Raw genomic sequence first — 12,768 nt, forward strand, 5'->3', positions numbered from 1 at the left:
GACTGTTAGTGAGTAAAAAGGTGAGAAAGGATTAAACACATATTTCTGTGTGTGTAGTTACAAATACACACATAAATATGGACACATATACACATATGAACATAGATATACACATAGATATGTACATACAGTGTAAATTCCAGAAGGACATAACTGGAAAAGTCAATAATGTTTCCTCCTGGAAGGTGGGATTGTGTGTGTTTAGTTTTGTTTATCTGTATATTCTAAATTCCTATAATTAATAAGTATAATTAGATTTTTTTTAATTATTGGAGGAAAAAAGGCTGGTCCTCAGAGAGTGCCATTTTATGACATATTTGGCATTAAATAGGTTTATTTAACCAATCTGCTCATGGCTGGATATTTAGTTTCCTTTTAGGTTTCCAGTGTCATAAACACTGTGCAAGGAATTTCTTTTTTTTCCTTTGAGACAGGGTCTTCCTCTGTTGCCCAGGCTGGAGTACAGTGGTGAAATCACAGTTCACTGCAGCCTTGACTTCCGGGGCTCAAGCAATCCTCTCCACCTGAGCCTGCCACATAGCTGGGACTACCGGTGTGCACCGCCACGCCCGGCTGATTTTTTTACTTTTTGTAGAGACATAGTCTCTTTATGTTGCCCAGGCTGGTCTTGAACTCCTGGGCTCAAGTGATCCTCCTGCCTCAGCCTCCCAAAGTGCTAGAATTATAGGTGTGAGCCACTACATCCAGCCTAGGAATATTCTCTTAACTACATATTTGAACATACCCATGATTTTGTCCTTCAATTAGAATCCCAGAAGCGGAAACATCAGCTCAAAGAGTATGAATATCTGAAGGCTTTTGATGTAAACAGGCTCCTCGTAAGTTGTGTGCTTTATACTCCAATAACTAGTGATCCATTTTCTCCATGCTCACTCATGTTGCTAATCAACAATGAGGATTAACTTGTTCTTGGATTCTCTAGAATTTCCCTTTTGGGGGAAAAATTATTTTAACAGCAGATAAATACACTATAATTACTTGGTTGTCAGTTAAATTTGAAAATATAATTTGTCAATTTTACTCTCATTGCAGAATTTTGACAGACCCGCGAAGATAAACAAAAAATCATCTCTGTAGAACCCTACATTTAATTCAATGATCTTTACTTAGATGATCATTGTGGATTCATATCTGACATCTCTAAATCATTAGCTTACAGAGATCAGCCTCCCCAACAAGAACTCCCAAGCTAAGGACACAGGTGGCCTTTTTATAGTAACTACCTCATAGGAGCAATATGGGAAAAGGTGACACAGTAGAAGCTCCATGTGCCTCCATGGACAAATTAAATGGTTCCCAGATGTTGTTTACTATTAGTGTTTCTATTATAAGTAACAAACCTTTAACATAACATAGTGAGAACTTAAATAGCAGCTATTTCAATCCTCTTTTCATTTTACAGATGAGAAAACTGGAGTTTGCAAAGGTGGGCCTAGAATTCAGGTTTCCTTAATGCCAGTCTGATACTCTTTATCTAACATTATTTTGTCTTTTGGTAGGTTTTCTATGGACAGACTGAAAGCTAGAGACACCTTAATTCTCACAATTACACTTAATCAGAGCAATCTGCAATTTGAGATTTAAGTCTACATGCTCAAAATATACTTCGTTTACAGATATCCGCCTAGTTAATAATAATTCTCTAAAGCAGATATTTTAAGTTGCAGGCTAAAAGTAAATGGGTTTATATCTGCCTTAGAAAATGATGAATGATTGATTACAAATCTCTACTCTGATACAGGGTTTCTGATTGCATTAGACACAGGGCCTGAAGACTAATTAAAAATGTTCATATACTCATCACCGTTGATTGTGCATAATCCACTGCTGAAAGTACCAGTGCAGCACCTTCTCTAAAATGACAGAGGAAACAGATGAATTTCCACTCAGAACTCCCAGAGGCTATCTGTCTTGATTTCAGGGTAAATGGGCTTTCCCTAATAACCTAAATCACAAACAGAATGACAGTTAAAAAACCCTAGACCAAATTTTACTATTCTATCTGAGTAGGGGCTGGCTAGGCCTGGTCACATGTTATGTGATCAATAAATAATTACAGATGGATTGGTAAACAGATCTACAGGCATATTCTACAAATTTTCAAAACTAATTTTTCTAGATGCCTACATAATTGGAAGTCATAATTATGTGTTACAATGAGCCAAAGGAAATATATCGTGTTTGTTTGTTTGTTTGTTTGTTTGTTTGTTTGTTTTGAGACAGGGCCTTGCTCTGCTTCCTAGGCTGGAGTGCAGTGGCATGATCACAACTCACTGCAGCCTCAACCTCCTGGACTCAAGCAATCCTCCCGCCTAGGCGCCCCCCAACCCCCACCACCACCCCAGTAGCTGGGACCACAGGCATGCACCACCATGCCCAGTTAATTTTTTAAAATTTTTGTAAAGACAGGGTCTTGCCATGTCAACCAGGCTGGGGAAATAAATCCTATATACCACCAAAAACACTCCTTAAACTTATTCCCTTATATACATGCTCCAGCCTTAGAGTGGGTAGCTAGTACAGATCTCTCTCCACTCCTAAAGGGCTACAATTATTATCTGACAGTCAAGTGTTGCACTCACCTGCAAAAACACCAACAAGGTTGATATGGTTTGGCTGTGCCCCCAAACTTCAACTTGAATTGTATCTCCCAGAATTCCCACGTGTTGTGGGAGGGATGCAGGGGGAGGTAACTGAATCATGGGGACCAGGCTTTCCCATGCTATTCTCATGACAGTGAATAAGTCTCACAATATCTGGTGGGTTTATCAGGGGTTTCTGCTTTTGCTTCTTTATTTTCTCTTGCTGCTGCCATGTAAGAAGTCCCTTTTGCCTCCCGCCATGATTCTGAGGCCTCCCCAGCCATGTGGAACTCTAAGTCCAATTAAACCTCTTTTTCTTCACAGTCTCAGCATGTGTTCTCCTATTATCTGTTCTCCTATCATCTGTGTTCTCCTATTCCTCAGGAAATGTCTGTCCTCTCCCTGACTCCACGGCCATCCCAGAAAGCACACCCCCCTCCCACACCAGGTTCCTCTTTGATCTGATTCAGGAGTTAGAATCCTTACCCAGCTTTAGGACATAAGGATGGCACTCACTGTGTTGCCTGAAAGTGCCCCAGTACTAAAGGAGCATATACTAATCTTCCTCCAGGAGGCTCCTGTGGCACCTCTGGGTGTCTGTAATGAGAGTGGCCATGAGGGTAGAAAAAGAAAGAGTATCTTGTCCATGAAAACTGCACAACAGAGTGTGTGTTTGGAGGACTGGCTTAAAACCCAAAATCCTGTTGAATGAAGATACTTGAGGTACTAGCTTTTGACCCACTTAATGTACAAAGGATCTGACAAATGAAAATAGATTAGAAATTACATAATATATATTCATAGCAAGAAAAAGATTTATGAAATTCAACACAGCAACTATAAACCTAAGGTGGAAAGGGGAAAAAATAATGAAGACTCTGAGCTTGAAAATCATCCCAGTTTAGCAATGACAAAACCAAAAAAAAGATATAGACCAAACAATAGCAGAGTTGTCATGTAGCTACTCAACTTCTGCTTTTAAAAAAATCATCAAATAGCAGCATTGAAACATGCAATGCCACATATCCACATACTCTACATTTCTTCCATATAAAATGCTAGTGAGCAAAATTTACCTTTTTTATTTTGTAACTTTCTTTTACATTCCTTATATATTCCTGTATCAATTTTTTTTTAATTCTTGCCTCCTTTACCTCATTTTCTTCTTCACATACTTCTTTTTGGGCCCTGGAGATCCAGATTCTGACCTAGGCTCTGTCCTCGTAGATGCCAATATAATTTACATAAGTACCAGTGGGCATGCATTGCACATCAATTTACTCAATAAATTCTACTCTGTACCAGAACCAGTGCTGGATACAGGAAGGCAACGGTGAACAAGTCAAACATGGTTCCTCTGTTTATAGAGCTTAGATATGAAATCAACAGTCTCTTTCAGTTCTCAAAGAACCCTTCTTCTCCCTCCCTCATGGAATGAACTTCACCTGTTTCATTTCCATTATTAATCACCTTTAACACTCCCATAGCAGTCTGTCTCATATGAAATTTTACTTTGTAAGAGAGATTTCAGCCAGACTGGTTCATAAGGCAAAAGAAAGAAGAAAGAAAGAAAAGAAAGAAAGAAAAAGAAAGGAAAGAAAAAGAAAGGAAAGAAAGGAAAGGAAAGGAAAGGGAAGGGAAGGGAAGGGAAGGGAAGGGAAGGGAAGGGAAGGGAGGAAGGGAGGAAGGGAGGAAGGGAGGAAGGGAGGAAGGGAGGAAAGAGAAAGAAAGAAGAAAGAAAGACAGAAAGAAAGAAGACAGGGAGGGAGGGAGGGAGGGAGGCAGGCAGGCAGGCAGGCAGGAAGGGAAAGAAAATGCAGTAGAGGGATTCTACAAAAATCAAGGCCTTGAAAAAACATGCACAGTAGTGTTGTTTTAGATGAACACAGAATGTGAGTAAACGTTATAGGAAAAACTGGGCAGGGGAGAGGAGGAGAAAGCACAGAAGGCCCCGCCGCCTCAACAATTGGAACCTGATCCAATGAAAGTGTGGTCACTGGGTCATTCAGTCCTGATTGCTTAATGAAAGTGTGCAAATCAGCAGATATTATGCCTGAGTGTTCCAAATGTCCCTAATTATGACCAAGCAGATGAAGGCCTTAAAAATCACACTTCACCCTATTTGAAAGGGTTGCTGGCACATCATTAATTAAAATACCTCAGCTCCCAAATACATTAGAAGCATGATAATTATCTTCATACAAAATTTGCTTTAAAACACTTGAAATGCTTCAAATCCTAGGCTGACAACAGAATATAAACAGAAAGACCATGCATTAAGGCTCCTGTCCATTACTATGTTGCTGCAGACAAAAGTTAACAGCTCCCCCCTTTGGGAATAAGAAGCGTAGACAGCCCTGAGAAAGAAATGCGGCAATTATCCTGACTATTATTATAATAATAATAGCACCACGTAACTTTTCTTGAGACATCACCATATGCCATGCACTATGCTAAGTGTTTTTGTACATGCCCCAAGCTCAGAGAGACTGAGTAATTTGCCAAAGGTCACCCAGCCAGAATGTTTCAGCGCAGAGAATTAAATTCAAGTCTGTCTGGCTGGCTGCTCCAAAATCTATACTGTTTGTTAGTCACTACAACGCCACCAAAGAGGCAATGTCAAAAGAGAGGAGGAGGCAGGAAGGAGATAGAGCCGACAATTGCAAATGTTTTCCCAGAGTTCATTTACAAGATTAAAAATGGTCAAAACCACAGAAGTTGAATGTTGAACCACTAGAGAAGCCCAAACAGAATTCCAAAGATTCCCTAAACAGGGTACCAGAAAACTTGCCTTCTGTTCCAAGACAGGTAAAATTTGAACAAAGAGGCTGGGCGTGGTGGCTCACGCCTGCAATCCCAGCACTTTGGGAAGCCAAGGCGGGTGGATCACGAGGTCGTGAGATAGAGACCATCCTGGCTAACATGGTGAAACCCAGTCTCTACTAAAAATACAAAAAAAAAAATTAGCCGGGCGAGGTGGCAGGCGCCTGTAGTCCCAGATGCTCCTGAGGCTGAGGCAGGAGAATGGTGTGAACCCAGGAGGCGGAGCTTGCAGTGAGCCCAGATAGGGCCACTGTACTCCAGGCTGGGAGACACAGCAAGACTCCGTCTCAAAAAAAAAAAAAAAAAATTGAACAAAGAGAAATGGTAAGTCTGTAGCACGAGGAAAGAGTGATCCATCAGGAAGGTGCCTATGTGAGGAGAGGCAGTGGAGCCACATGGGTACCCACTTTCATCCAGTTACCCAACCAATATGTATTGTATGCCTACCGTGTGCAGGGTTCCACCTACTGCCCTGGTCTCGGGCCTCCATGTGCTAAAGGGTAACCATAAAACCCTAAAGGAGGAAAAGCTCGTGTGCACAGAACCTGTGAAGGGGAAATGAGCAGGACTGACAGGATATACTTCAGGAATGCTCGGTTCCAGTGTTCTCCAACTTGGGCGGAGACTTCTCAGTTGAAGAACCACCCCCATTCCAATCCCGAATTTAGCTGTACTATAGTGAGAACAGTATTGACTCCAAAGCATTGAGTTCTAACAACTTATTTTCAATAAATGGAAACTCAGAATCTTTCTTAGAAGGCATTTTCCTAACGATGAAAACAGCAAACTACTCTGGTTGTGTGACACTAAGGGAAAACAGTTCTGAAATCTTACAGTCTCTCCAAGAATAAGAAAGGGCCAGCACTGTTTGTGAAGTTTTAATATGGCCCCACCTCATCTTTGAAAGACTCACATGTTATGGCCTAGTGGAGTCAAAGAAATCTGGCTTCAGATCCCAGGTCCGCTACCTACTAAGTCTGTAACTTTAAGCAAAGTACTTAACCTCTTTTGGCTCCAATTTCCTCAGTTTCAAAATGGGGATAACCTCCATCCTCCTGGTATCTTATGGGCATGAGTGTACTCTTCACCCCAGCTGTGATGCATTCCCTGCCCACAGCCCCCACAAAGGGCACTGGTTATATTGCCAAGCACTGCTTGGGGGCAGCCTTAGATAATGATTTTCTGTACCAAAACATACACACACCATCGACCTGCCAGTCACAGGGAATGGAAGTTGACAGAACGAGGGATGGGAATCTGATTTAGAAGCAACCAATCCCTAGGCTGGCCTTTAACCTATGATGTGCTCTAATGTCAGAGATAATCATCAATTAGTTCAGCCTTTCAAATTATCCTGGGGATTTGAACTAGGAGGTAAAGCTAGATGGCAGCAGGCAGCAAAGCGGGTAAATCCTGAGACACAAGGGCAACTTAGAGAGTAGCGGGCTACAAAAACAGCGGACTCCCAGAATGACAGTCCACAATCCCTCAGCCTTTTGATTCCAGCCTCTTAGGTGACTAGCTCTCCTCAGCCCTTGCCCTTCCTGAAGCCTGGCTATTCCTTTTCCCTAGGATCTAACAGTAAGTTTCCTACTACCTGAGGTCACAGGAGGGTATCTCTATTCTTTGCAACCAGAGATAAAGCAGGTGGGGAGCCTACACCCACCTGTGAAAGAGTCCACGAGGAGGCAGAAAACCATTCACCAAGCTGCTTTGTTGGACTTCACTGAACAGATTGGGAGGGAGAAATGGTATGACCCATCTAACTAAGGAGGGCTCAAGATGCCTCTCACAGAGGCAGGCTACCAGAGGAAGCAACCAGAGGGCAGGTGGAGGGTAGAACACTCCAGTTATGATAAATATAGGATAACTTCAAGAAGTTCCATGAAGTCAAACACCAAATAAAGTCCAGAAGCTCTCATACTTTTGCCACAATTTGTGGCCTCAGCTGAGGGGGTTGAGGGAGCATTACTCTAACACTTAAGACTGAAACAAAGCCAAATGTTGCTGGTTTTCTCCTTGAGATAAGGTTTCATTGAGGAATGAAAAAACAAAGACTATTCAACACCCTCCAAACAAAAACCAAACGACAACAGTGAAAAAACCTAAAAGCCAAGTTTCCCTCTGCTCCCCCATCCAAATACATAATTTAAAAAATGATAGTCAAAATAACAAGCGGTATCAATCCTGCACGAGCCATTACGTGAAGCCTTACCCAGTGCTCACCTCCTCCTAGCCTGGCCTCCAATCCTACGCCAGCTTTTCTGGAGCACCTGTGGGGTCCCTTTCCATGTATCACTTATTTTATTACCTAGCTTCCAATTAAAATTTGTTCCACTTCGTGTTTTCTGGTTTAAATATATGAGTTCTGTATTTCAACAGAATGGACAATGGGTTTCAGCAGATACCCTTGATGTACATTTCAAGCTATCTACTTCAGTGCCTTTCTCAAATTTGCATATAACAGAAAATTTGTTTACCATAGATTTTAAAGAGGCAGTAGAGGAACACTACTGCATAAATCAAAGCTGGGAGTGAAACAGGGGTACTCTAACAGGCCAAGGCATAATTTATCCAGATTTATTTTTCGTCAGACCACTACTCAACAGGGCATGAAAATTATTGTTCCTATTAGCTTTTCCTTCAGTCACCAAAAGAACAAGCAGTTGCTGTATTGACAAAGTATTCACTTCTCACAGAGGTGGGAAGCAGCAGAAAAAATCAGATCTGAAGCCACTGGCCTGGGTCCATTCAATAAGCTATGAGAAATACCTGAGATAACGCTTGGGCTTCTGTTTAGAGCTACACGGTTTTTATTCTACTCTCTCACTGTACAAAATTCAATATCTTCCTGGTGTTGAGTGGCAATAGCCCAAGGTGATAAGCAGTGAATCACAACCAACTTCACTGAGTGGTTTTTTGCAGCCTATAAATAAAATCAGAATCTCTGAAGCTAGTAAACATTGTGAGGTCTGACTATCTCAAGGTTATTCATTTCTGAACCACTCTGGAAAGAGTATAAACATAATCAAAAGAAATATGGTTTATGATTCACAGAATTTCTTCTTGCACAAAAATTCAACTTTTAATTATCAGAGCATTATATTAAAGCATTGCAGACCTTTAACTTCTCAGCCCCTGTGTTACCAATAAAAATAATAATAATAATAAAGTCAGTTTTCCAGCAGTTAAAAAGTACAGAGGTAAGCGGCAAAACATTAGCTTCAGGAAAACACTGCACATCTAAAATGTTTCTAATATGATGAAATTGATTAAATAGAAAGAATAAATGTAATTCCCCATTATGCCACAATGAAATTTCAAACAGTTATTCAACAAATGCAAACACTTCTTTAGAAATCTGAGTAACTTGAAGTGGGGATTTTCAATTTGTTGGGGGCATCTGCCAAGACCCACTTCTCTGTCCCCCAATACTTCCAGTTCAAGGATGGGATCTGGCACTGCCATTTTGGTATTAGATGAGCCTGGCTGCTCCACCTCCCACCTTTGCTGGGCAAAAAATGGGCCGAGCCAATCCAATTTTTGCTCCCAGGAATTGAAAATACAATCAGAAAATGCTAAATGTGTTTCTCAAGTTGCTTCAATAACTGAGACATAAACTCAGAAGCTATAGTGCAGCCTGCTTTAGCCATGTGGAGTGAAAGCCAGTTTAGTGAGAGAAAGAAAGAAAACAGAATAGGGTGCTGAGCTGGCATTCTAATTCCTGATGTGAGTCCTTCCTTAGGCCCAGTTGAGCCTGAGTTCCATAACCTATCAGAATTCTTTCAGTAAATTTCCCTTTTTGTTTAATTTAGAAGATTTCTCTTAATTTCAATCTATTTTAAACAGGGCTGGAGTCACATATGCAGGGGATGAGAGGTAAGCAATGCTAGAACGATCTTTCTGCAAGTGAAAATAAAATAAGATAATCATCAAAATTCAGAGCCAGAAAGCCCTCTGATCAAAAGAGATGGAGCTGACGTACCATTTGAGAATTTGATTCCTATTTCTGTCATGTATTTATTATAGTATCTTAGTTCAAAACCAAAGAGCCTCAAGTTTCTACATGTCAAATAGGCAACACTTCCCTTCCAAAGGCATTTCCTGCTGTCCTCCCTGCCCCCAACCATACTGATATTCAGCAAGTGTCTCTTGCATCTTCTCTCAACTGTTAATTTGCTCATGTTTAGCTTCTTCTCAGAAGCCTACAATGGTTTCCAACAACTTGATGTGTCAAATTAAAACTCCTGATAAAGTGCTGCACCCTTTAGTTCTGCATTATCTAACCACTGTTGTAACCCATTATGCCTAAGTCAGTCCTAGCATCAGCCCTCTTGTTCACCATCCATGGCTACAAGATTCCCACTTTAAGTTGAGAGCATGGCAGCTGCTGATGCCTCCTCTCAGAAATAGCCCATCAAGAGTAAGGTGAGGAATCTTGGAGTCTAGACACTTGGATACCAGTCCTGATTCTTTCATTAACCTGTCATCATTTAATTTCTACAGGCCTGACTTCTCTATAAAATGAAGATGCTGAGGTTTGACCACTGGATTTCAGCTTTATTCCGGCCCCAAATCATCTAAAAGGGATGGCAAGGACACATGAAAGATTAAGTAATAACTTTTTTTTTTTTGAGACAGTCTTACTCTGTCACCCAGGATGGAGTGCAATGGCACGATCTTGGCTCACTGCAACCTCCGCTTCCCGAGTTCAAATGATTCTCCTTCCTCAGCCTCTTGAGTAGCTGGGATTACAGGTGTGTGCCACCATGCCCAGCTAATTTTTTTGTGTTTTTAGTAGAGACGGGGTTTCACTGTGTCAGCCAGGCTGGTCTCGATCTCCTGACCTCGTGATCTGCCTGCCTCAGCCTCCCAAAGGCTGGGATTACAGGCATGAGCCACCACGCCTGGCCAATAATAACATTTTTTAAAAACAGAACAAAATATGTCACATCAACTGAGTAAAAAAACAGCCAGAAAGACATTGCTGTTGGCTTTGATGGCATCACAGCAGAGGTAAAACTTGGCTAAACTATGAAGGATAAGAAGGACATGGATCAATGGGAGGGCTGTGCTCATGTCAATTAAGCTTTCATTTACTTTTGTGCTGGTTGTTTGCAAATAGTATTAATAAATCATTGGAAGAAACATATATTAAGAGACTGGACTGGAAAGGAAGAAACTGTTCTAAACACTTAGTAGTGGCACATGTGTGTAGTCCCAGCTACTTGGGAGGCTGAGGTGGGAGGATCACTTGAAGCTGGGAGGCCAAGGCTACAGTGAGCTGTGGTCATGCCACTGCACTCCAGTCTGTGTGACAGAGCAAGACCCTGTCTCAAATAAACAAACAAATACATACATACATACATACATACAAACTGACATAGCCAGAAAGGAAGCCTCTAATTTACTGACAAACACATACTGAGAAGGTTCTTGATAAGGCTAAGGATAGGGCTAAAGGAGAAACTGAAAGACAAATGGACATAATCCACGGCAGTCTAGCCTCTGAGGGCAAGGACCATATCTGCTTTGCTCACACTGTGCTCCCAACCCCTAAGAGCACCTGGCAACAAATTAGTTGAAAGAATACAAAAACATAGCTCCTACCTTTAAAAACCTATGATTGTTTAAAAAAAAAAAAAAAAAGGAGAAGAAGAAAAAACAGAGAACAAAAGAGAGTATGTTGTCCCTTCCCTTCTGGATCCCTAATAAACACAGCATCAATTTCACTTATGGGGAGCCCTCCAGGGGATAATACAGGGAGGAATGTAAACTTCACACAATAACCATTTTATACAATAAATGAACAAACCCCACTGTGTCGGCAAGTAAACAAATCTGTCACTTGACTCATTCTCTATGCTTACCATTAGCTGAGAATGAGCCTTTTAACAGAAAAGAATAAGTCACTCCACAATGGTAAGCCCAAAAAAACCCCTGAAATATATATTAATTTACTTGAAAATGCCACCTCTTCTTAAGTTGATTTTCTCCTGCAACCGCCTCAACCACAGGCAATTATGTCACATGTGCCAGATCCATGTGGTCCAAATGACAAACAGCCCCCCTAACCAAATGTATTACCATAGCAACAAAGGGACTGCATTTGCCGTTCTCTACCTGCCAGGGCCTGATCAATTATTTAACATGCCTATACTACAGTGACACTGTATAAATGATCATGTTCATTAGCAGCAAGAGTCAGCTCTCAGAAAATCACTGACAGTTAAATTGATCACAAAACTAAATACACTCTCCTTGACGGTGATGTTAAAGATCACAGCATAAAGGGATGGAAGGAGAACAAACTGTTCTTAGTTTTAAGCTTCCACTTTAGAATTGCATTAGCATTCACTCTCCTAAGCTCTTATTGTGAAAAAAGAAGAAAGAATGAAAGAAAAAAGACACACAAATTGATTTTATACAAGTAACACACATTATCAAAAGTTGCTGAAAATAATATGATTAGGTGAGAAGATTGGAGAGCCAAAGGATAAAATTTGTCTTAAGCTTGTTTGATGGTTTTGGGTTTTGTTTTTCTTCTGTTCCACTTCTGGGTTATTTCTCATTAGAAGAATAGGCAGGGAAGTGAAAAATTGGATACTGAAGGGAATTTACAGTAGGCAGCAGCCAGCAGTGACTGTCCTCTCTCCCAACCTGGTTAAACCTCCACCGACTTTCCACAGGGAGATTCCTGAACAGAGAACAACTGAGGATGTCCATTTGGTTCTGTGAGAAAGGAGAAATCATTTCATCAAGAATTAACCAGAGATTGAGTTCAGTCCAGGACTCTGGCAATTCACTACACAAAACTTTAAAGCCAATACAACTAAAACAAACAATTCTATTTCAAACAATTTAATGAGCTGAATCCAGGTTGGGATTAAAGTGTATTAGAATGGCCCCCATACCCTGTATTCACAGTGATCCAGAAACTGGATCAGCACTGAAGGTTGGAATCAGCACTGGGGCTAGAAGGAAAGGCAAATAAATGGCTTTTTCACTCACTTCATTGTGTTCTTTCATGGAGGAAAGAGAGAAAATGCAGACAACCCGCCTAAAGATTCTCATTGATTTATAATAGATCATAGTGTGACAGTGAAAGTTTCAGACAGATAAGTGTTTTTATTTTGCTAAAAATAACCAACATCAGCCAGGCATGGTAGCTCACTGTAATCCCAGCATTTTGGGAGGTCGAAGTGTGAGGGTCACTTGAGCCTAGGAGTTTGAGACCAGCCTGGGCAACATGGGGAGACCCCATCTCCACAAAATATTTTAAAAATTAGCCGAGTGTAGTGGCACATGTGTGTAGTCCCAGCTACTTGGGAGGCTGAGGTGG

This window comes from Piliocolobus tephrosceles, chromosome 3, assembly GCF_002776525.5.
Source record: "Piliocolobus tephrosceles isolate RC106 chromosome 3, ASM277652v3, whole genome shotgun sequence".
NCBI lineage: Eukaryota > Metazoa > Chordata > Mammalia > Primates > Cercopithecidae > Piliocolobus > Piliocolobus tephrosceles.